Source organism: Mus caroli, chromosome 14, assembly GCF_900094665.2.
Source record: "Mus caroli chromosome 14, CAROLI_EIJ_v1.1, whole genome shotgun sequence".
In the NCBI taxonomy this organism is placed as follows: Eukaryota; Metazoa; Chordata; class Mammalia; order Rodentia; family Muridae; genus Mus; species Mus caroli.
Window position 1 is genome coordinate 91,518,966 of NC_034583.1, and position 6,391 is coordinate 91,525,356.

The following is a 6,391-nucleotide window of genomic DNA, read 5'->3' on the forward strand; positions in this document are numbered from 1 at the left end:
GAAGAGAAGAGAAGAGAAGAGAAGAGAAGAGAAGAGAAGAGAAGAGAAGAGAAGAGAAGAGAAGAGAAGAGAAGAGAAGAGAAGAGAAGAGAAGAGAAAATGAACTGACTTTTACAGCTTCCATCCAGAATAAAGTTTTACCAACATCTTTATCCAGTAGAACCCTTAACAAACTGGGATATAGAGAACTGTGTGTCAATACATTTATATTAAGCCACATCTAACTGTTAAGTTTGTTACCTCAGAAATAGGAAGCAAAGAATTTCATGTCAGCTTTCCTACTCAATAGCTTCAAATTCTATTTCCCAAAAAGTTATCTCCAATTTTCCTTCTTAGACGAATGAAATTTTAAAGAGACTTCCAAAGGCCATTATTTTGTCAGAGAGAAAAAAGTAACAGCTTGGAATCACTATATGTTTGTCACATAGAGCCTAATGTTCCACACATTCTGTTGCTTTGTGTGAGAGTGCATCTTATCTAATTTAATCACAAGCCTTCATTGTTTCAGTTTTGTGTGCTTAATTTCCCCGACTGAAAGATGAATATGATACTGACATATTTCATATGTTATGACATGTCAGCTAGCCTCTAAGGTGTCCCCCAAATAGAAATGATATCCTGGCATGTATGTTCTTATACTAGGTACCTCCCATATATAGAATAGGCTGTTATGTGGAACCAGTAAGATATTGCACAATGACAAAATGTACTTTCCAAATTTAGACCATAGACTTCACATCTTCCATCTTCTGTTTATTCACTAACTCTGGAAGGAGTCAACTTCTAAGAGCTCATGAAGAGGGGTTCGCGAAGAACTCAGGCCTCCTACCAACACCCAACACTAACTCAGCTGGTGTAGAGTGAATAAACCACCTTGGAAATCTTCGGGTGATTGTTGTCTCAACCAGTATCTTCATTATGACCTCCTGAGAGACCCTGAAACCACAAGTATGCAGCACACTGCACCCAGATTGCTAACAACTGAGATTTATGAGATGATATCCATTGCTAACTTAAGTCACTAGGTCCTGGAGTTATTTGTCACACAGCAATCCATAGCCCATATAGTTATTATGCAAATAAAACAGTAGAGAATACAGCATGGTATGCAATAGCTATTATTTAAATTGTGTACTCAGTGTTCCACTAAAAGTGTCATCTCTGAAATTATTTACTTCAAAAGTAAGAAAGTTAGTCTTGGTTTTGCAGGTTTCAGCTCAAGATCAGGTTCATCCATCATTGTGGAGCCTGTAGCAAGGCAATGTATCTTGATTGGAGCATGTGGAAAACAAAACAAAGCAACAAAAAATGATACTAAAAACTTACTCATCTCATGGTCTGAAAAGAACAGAAGGCTGTGGCTTCGTAATCCCCTGTAACAGCTTGTCTTCAATGATCTAACGATCTCCCACTGTGCTGAATCCTTCTGATAGTCTCTACCCCCCAGATAGTGCTGTTCTGGACCAAGCCTATAGATTAAAATTATAATATTAGAACTATTAATAACTTAATGAATAACCCACTGACCTACTAACCTACTGTGAGGTGGATCTTGATGAGTAATGGGACTAAAAAGGTGACATACAATTGACCCTGAAATCACCTAGCTTCAACTTGAGCTACAAAGGAGAGGAACACAACATACATTTCAGCATAGATCTCAACATGAAAGGGCTCAATTATCAGAATAAATGTGCCAAGTGGTTTAGTTTTTCGGTACTTGGTTTTTTTTGGTTGGTTGGTGGATTTTACTTAGTTGTTTCCTTAAATCATGCACAAATTGAGCCAGGAAAATATGTTTTTTCTTGTAATCATAACTTGTATCTCATGTTTCTGAGGAGGCTGAATATTAAAATTGTTCTTACTAATTTATTTATTAATTTGTGCATTCTCTCTCCTAGCACATGTTAAAGCCATTAAGCAATCATCCGAAATCAATGAATAGGAACCAAAAAATCTTTAAAACACATGATGGTACTCATGAGTCTATCTGCATATGTAGCAGAGGATGGCCTAGTCAGCCATCAATGGGAGGAGAGGCCCTTGGTCCTGTGAAGGTTCAATGCTGCAGTGTAGGGGATGCCAGGAAGAGGGAGTGGGTGGGTTGGCGAGCAGGGGGAGCAGGGAAGGGATAGGAGGACTTTGGAGGGGAAACCAGGAAAGGGGATAACATTTGAAATGTAAATAAAGAATATATCAAATTTAAAAATCTTTTTAAAGGAAATTACATTGTTTTGTTCTTCACTTTCGCCATAACGTAAGAATTATTTGAAAGTGAACCCACCACACCAGCCTTTAGCAAGGTAGTATTGAAAATTAGGGAAAGTCATCTTTCTGTGGAGCATATGTCAAAAATCATCTGAATAAGTTTGAATTAGAGAAAAGTAGCTACTCTGAGACGCCCCGCAACCTAGAGTAGCAACATATACAGCTATGGTTTAGGCACTATGGTTTTTTTGTTTGTTTCTTTGTTTCGTTGGTTTTTTTCTTTTTCAGCCTATGCTAGTGCATTCGTATTACTTAGTGAAAGTTCTGAAATTGATAGCCACCAAATAGAAACATTCCTTTTGCTACTAAACAGTACATATTGGACCCTTAAGAAATATTCTAAAATGTTTCTAAAAATTTAGACAAGAGAGGAAAGAAGGGGCCCCTGTGACTGCAAGGACCATCTCCAGTCTCATGGAACACTGAAGAGTGGCCGCCTCTTATCACACTGCCTGCAGTTAATGGGACCTCTCCGTTCAAGCCAAATGAATTCATAAGCAAGCAGTCCAATGCTTTCCATCTTATTAAATCAGTGAGTAAGTTATTCATTCTGCCCTTCCAGTCATTCTCACTAGCTCCTCACTCACAGCCCAAAGGTTTTAATTGCACAGCCAGCTGTTACTGTCACTCAAGGCCCTTCGTGGAGTGATTAGGAAAAGGAGTCCAAGTCAACCTAAGAGAACTGGTAGAATTATAGATTTTGCCCTCAAACTTGCAAAGAAGCCTGAATGCATATCTGCATAATGGAAGAAATAGAGTTAGCCCCTAAAGATAGATACACACACATACACACACACACACACACACACACACACACACACACATTCACACATACATTCAGAGATGTCCATCTGAGAATAGGGATAATTCTCGGGTGAAAGACATGAATTCGTCACGTAGGTGTTTAAATAGTAATGCAACATTCATGCACTACTAAACACAAGAAGAGCACAGACTCCTCAGGTCGAGAATGTTGGAGAATAATAGGAAAGGGAATATGGTTGGAGGGTTACAGGAGCTAGATCTACAAACGGGTGTTGCCAACAAGACTCAAGACTGTGGTAGGCTTACAGGAGAACTAAGGAGATCACAAATTGAATATAACAGCAAGATGTGTCCGCATGCATGCATGCATCTCTCTCTCTCTCTCTCTCTCTCTCTCTCTCTCTCTCTCTCTGTGTGTGTGTGTGTGTGTGTGTGTGTGTGTAGATAAGTGTCATTTCTTGAAAAGTCAACAGTGGCATTAGAGACGGGAGGAACATACTGTGAAAAGTATTAACGGTACTGGCCTGACTAACTAGGGAGGTGCTATTTTAATAAATAGAAACAAACTTTATTAAATACATTCTATGATAATAAAGCTACATTGGGTTTTATTGAACTAAATAAACTGTAGTTGATAAGGATGAAAAGAAGGGAGGTTGAGAGGAAGAGAGATGTCACTAAGGAGGAAAATGACAGAAATGTCTGCAAAACTCAAAAAGAAGCCCTTCTGTGACGATGGGAGCAGTTTGATAAAGGAACAGGGAGAAGGCAGAAGTCACAAGTGAGGCCTGGAGACTCTGCAGAGTTCATCCAGGATACAGTAATCGATTGTGGAGGGATGTAGTGGAAATGTGGAGCCAAAGCAGAGAGGAGGTGATGTTTGGAAAGAAAAGATCTAGTACTTACCAGAGTCTAGAAGGCTACAGTTGTTCAGCAGTCATTTCCTTTCAGACTGAAAGCTCAGTTTCAAGGAAATACATGGCTTGCGCAAAATCATACTGTTATCAAGTCAGGGAGGTAGCATGCAGCTTAACTTATGTTTTAACCTGTCAAAGTACTTAAGAAGACCTCTTATTCCTTTGCCTTCAGAATGCATAAATGTTGATTAAAGCAGTGATTATTTAAATATTACATTATATTATGTAATATATTATATTACATTATATATATTAAATATACATGCATATAGGTGGATTTTAGTTTGTGCACACATTCACACACTCATGTACACACCCACCAGCCTTTTCAGATGTCAGACCAAGAGCTCTTGACTTAGTAGTTGTCCATCAGCAGATATGCACATAGGTCATATCCTTTCTACAAAGTATATGATTTCTAGTTTATATCTCTGAAAGGGAAAATTGAAGTTAAAGCTGTTCATTGTCCAAAGCAATATAAAAATAGAGTTCCCAATATGTCTCTTTTTCATTGACTTCAATTTGACAGCAGTGTTTAGAAACTCAATTCTCTTGACTTAATTTTGAAAAGAACACAGCCTTCTCCTTTTTCACTCAGTCCAATGACTTGTTCAGTGTTTTGATGAATGATGTCATTGCAGTAATTACTCTTCAGAGAACATGACTCAAAATAAACACAGGGCTCTAGGTAAGAAAACAAATCAATTACTAGGAGCAAAAAATACATTGCTGTTCATGAAAACAGTTGCCAGTAGTATCTAAAGGATGGTTGGCACTAGTGGGGCATCGTTCCACATCCACTCAAGGAGAAGAAAAGCACAGTTAATCTGGAAGTCCTTGAAACAGAGATGTGCTAGGAGATCCCATGTTTACAGCAAGAACATTTCTCTATGGAATGATAGTACCAAATTATATTTAAGAACACGAATCATTTTATATAATAAAAGAGCAAAGCTTCATTCCTGCTTCTTAAAGAGTTTAAAATCTAATGTCTGAGCTAAAAGACCTATTTTGCATAGGCAAAATATACAAAATGTGAGTAATTTGTGACTGCTCTCCCATGTTGTTCTAATTATTGTGCCTACGCACATAACATTACTTATAAATGATAATAATCCCCATGATAGGGACTATTAAGATATTCACTAGTGGCACTAGGAAAGTACAATGTTTGGTTTACTAGTTTATGTAAGATGACCTGTTTGGTAAGTGATGGGTAGATTTCAGTTCCGGCTGTCTAACTCCACAGCATTCCTAAACTCTAAACTACCATTGTAGGTTGATAATTGACATGTGCCAGAAACTCACTGAGCACTCATCTGCTTTTATCTTGTTTTGATCCTTAGATTTGCAATATACATACTTATAAGTAGAATGAGTTAGTTACTTGTCATATATTGTGAATATCCTGTACTAAAGTATGTATATGTATGCATATGTATATAGATGTTGCATGTGTATATGTATAGCTCAAAAGTCTCATTTTTATCATAGCATATATATAAATATAAGTCAAGTACAAAATATTTTGACTTTACTTTTAATGCTTCTTACTCCTCACATGCCATGTCCCATTATTACTTACAAATAACTATGCTCTGGGCTTTATGAAAAAGCCCTGAAGACAGATAAGCAAACAACTTTCTATCTCCATATCTCACTGGGCCAGTTGTGATGTGTGCTAGATTCATGGAGTACCCAACACTCAGATTGATTACTCATTTTCTAAGTAATGAATTTATTCCCTCTTGAGATAATAAATAGAATTAGAAAAATGGTTCCGAATAAGTACAAATCTCTTCAGACAGTTTTTCCAATGTCGTTAAAAGCATTTATAATCTCATCCTCAGATATAAGCTGTTAATACTTTCCTTATATGATATTCCAGGATTCTGTGTATGTTTGTGTACAGACAGGAATTTCTTCACAGGAAGGCTATTTGACTTGGCAGTGAAGTTCTTGACTACTTAGGTAACTTGATTGCATCATATGGAGAAACATTTGTGCTTTGCTTGTTATCCTTAGGAGTGACGAACAGGAAGAGAATTTGAAAGAAATCTTGGAATTCTTCGTATCTTCTTCTACTCCAGGCTGTGTATTTTTCTTTACTCAGTTCTCTTTCATCTCAAACAGCTAAATTTCATTGTCTCGGAGCTGAGAACTGATCATCCTGCTAGCTCTGTTTTCTCCTGAGTTTTCACACCTTCCTAAAGTTCCCATGATCCCTTAGTGTTCTCATACACACTCACAGGGCCCCTAATAGAGGAGCTAGAGAAAGTATCCAAGGAGCTAAAGAGATCTGCAACCCTGTAGGTGCAACATTATGAACTAACCAGTACCCCGGAGCTCTTGACTCCAGCTCTATATGTATCAAAAGATGGCCTAGTCAGCCATCACTGGAAAGAGAGGCCCATTGGACACTCAAACTTTATATGTGCCAG